A 2,777-nucleotide genomic window follows, 5' to 3' on the forward strand; every position below is an offset into this window, starting at 1 on the left:
CCCTTCCCGGTCGAGAATCATCGCTTTGTCCAGTGTAATCCATTTCTTAGTCCCTTAGTAGCTGTCTTGGTTATCAGATTGACTGTCAAAGCATCACTGTGCTTGTATTCAAGTAACCCCTCCTTTATGTGATAATGGCCCAAAACACAAAGAGTAGCGATGCTGGCAATTCTGACATGCCTAAGAGATGTCATAAAGTGCTTCCTTTAAATGAAAAGATGAAAATTCCTGACATAATAAGGAAAGAAAAGATGTTGTATGCCGAGGTTTCTAAGATCTATGGTAAGAGTGTATCTTATATCCATGAAATTGTGAAGAAGGAAGAATAAATTTGTGCTAGTTTTGCAGTCACACCTCAGGTTGCTAAAATTATGGCCAGTAATCAGTGCACGATAAATGCTTAGTTAAGATGAAAAAGGCATTAAATTTGAACAATAAGGTATTTTCAGACAGAGATCACATTCACATAAGTTTTATTACAGAATATTGTTGTAATTGGTCTATATTATTAGTTATTGTTAATATCTTACTGTGCTTAATTTATGAATTATACTTTAAGGTGGGTAAATATGATAAGGGAAAAAATATAGCATATATAGGGTTCTGTGGTTTCAGGCATCCACGGGGGTTCTTGGAACATATCCCCCTTGGAGAAAGGAAAACACTACACTGCTTTGATATTTTAAAACTGCTAAATAACAGAAAAGGAGGATTTTGATAATGAGATTTCTGCTTATTTTACAAGTATGTATGCACGTACACTCAATCATGTCTGACTCTGCAATCCCGTGGACTGTAGCCCACCAGGCTCCTCTGTCCATGGAATTCTCCAGGCAAGAATACTGAACTGGGTTGCCATTTCCTTTTCCAGGAGATCTTCCTGACCCCAAGATCTATCAGCTGAGCCACCAGGGAAGCCCTTATAAGTATGAAAGCTACTTTGGGGAACTTCCCTGGTAGTCCAGTGACTAAGACTCCACACTCTCAATGCAGACCCAGGTTCAATTCCTGGTCAGGAAACTGGATCCTACATGCCTCAACTAAGAGTTTACATGCTGCAATGGAAGATCCTGCATACCATAACAAAACAAAACAAAATCCCGCATGCCATAATGAAGACTGAAGATCCTGTGTGCTGCAACTGAGACCTGGTGCAGCAAAATAAATAAATATAAATAACTATTAAAAGAAAAGCTACTTTGTTGTTGTTGTTATATACATTAAAATGTATGGAGCCAAAACAAAACCCAAGACATTGTCTGTTACAGAATTTAAAATGTCAAGACTGACAGTAACTTATTTTTTTGTCCTGAGGAAAAAATATCAGAGTCTAGTTTATACCCTGAGGATAGAATAAAGTTATTGGGTGACAGATAATTTTTTTAAATACACCAAATCTGTGCTAAAATGCAATCTTTGGGCTATCCCCTGGAGAAGGGAATGGCTACCCACTCCAGTATTCTGGCTTGAAGAACTCCATGGACTGTATAGTCCATGGGGTCACAAAGAGTTGGACAGGACTGAGCGACTTTCACTTTCATACTTTCATGAGTAAGGGGTATCTTTGTAAACTCTCTTGAATAAAGTCCAAGACGAACTGTCTTTATTTCAAAATCTACTTGTATAGTATATTGTTAGACGTTTAGGTTTGGATGTATTGATATCATCATAATCGGTCATACAATAACCTTTAAGAGAAACTTATATGTTAAAAGTATGAAGAGACCTTCTTCTGCTAGAAGAAGTGTACAATTTAGGAAAGAATTGTAGAGAGAGAAATGACAGCCATGCCCAAGCAGAAAGAATAACGACTTGGTAAGCTTTGGGGCTCCAGAGTCAGTGAGCAGGGCTCAAGTTAAAGCTCTACCAGGGACACGTGAGGCCTCCACCACTGCATCACGGCCTACTGTCGGCAGGAAGCGAAGGATGGAATCATATTTGTGACCAAAGAAGACCATGAAACTCGAAGCAATGTGCAGCTAGTGGCTGATGACCCCAAACATCCACAGGAGGAGCATGGACTGATTCTGCTGAATGGAGACATCAACCGGAACTGCCTGAGAAGATGGCAGAGGCCGGTGTAGGGAGCTGTTGAAGGCAGCCTTTTCCTGCTTCCACTACCGCAAGGAGGATGTCAGGGGGTCGGACTGTGCAGACCAGTTCTGGGCCATGCAGGAGTGCGTGCAGAGGTATCCAGCCCTCTCTCCCCAGTAGGAGGCAGAGGAAGAGGAGAAGCCAGCAGATCACTTACAGGAAGCAGCTGCCTCTGAGGCCAGTGCAGCCAAAAAGGAGTGGGTGGAGCTCATGATGACCCTGGAGCACTGGGCTCCAGCCTCCTTCAGAGCCCAGACGAACCTTTCAAAGAAAGTGTCTTTCCCTCCGTCGTTCTATGCACTGTAATGTACAAAATTAGTTATTGTGCTGATCGGGGTCTTGGCCCCTTCCCGTATACACTGAAAAACGGGATGTGGTAGAGGGGGTTGTAGATGTGTGTGTCTCACATGAACCTATCAGCGAATGTAGCTGCTGCTTTTGAATTCTCTTCTCAGATTGTTCTGAATTTCGCCACTTTGAAATAATGGGCTGAATAATCTTAGCAACCAGAAATAATTTTCGGGGCGTGTCTCTTGTGAGTGAGCTTACTTATTTTGATTCTTCGTATTCCTTTTAGTAGATTTTATACCTGCTTGGAAAGTGAAATAGAAGCAAAATGTTTTCTCTTAAAAATGCTGGAGTGAGGCCATTCCTTGTAGCAGAGGCGGGCTGATCAGACCCTG

The 2,777-nt window shown here is 41.8% G+C and overlaps 1 pseudogene; it reads left to right on the forward strand.

The window, feature by feature from the left end:
* Positions 1 to 1,892: 1,892 nt before the first annotated feature.
* Positions 1,893 to 2,538, forward strand: LOC129644390 (mitochondrial intermembrane space import and assembly protein 40-like; annotated as a pseudogene).
* The last annotated feature ends 239 nt before the right edge of the window (positions 2,539 to 2,777 follow it).

The sequence above is a fragment of the Bubalus kerabau genome, chromosome 2 (genome assembly GCF_029407905.1).
Source record: "Bubalus kerabau isolate K-KA32 ecotype Philippines breed swamp buffalo chromosome 2, PCC_UOA_SB_1v2, whole genome shotgun sequence".
NCBI lineage: Eukaryota > Metazoa > Chordata > Mammalia > Artiodactyla > Bovidae > Bubalus > Bubalus kerabau.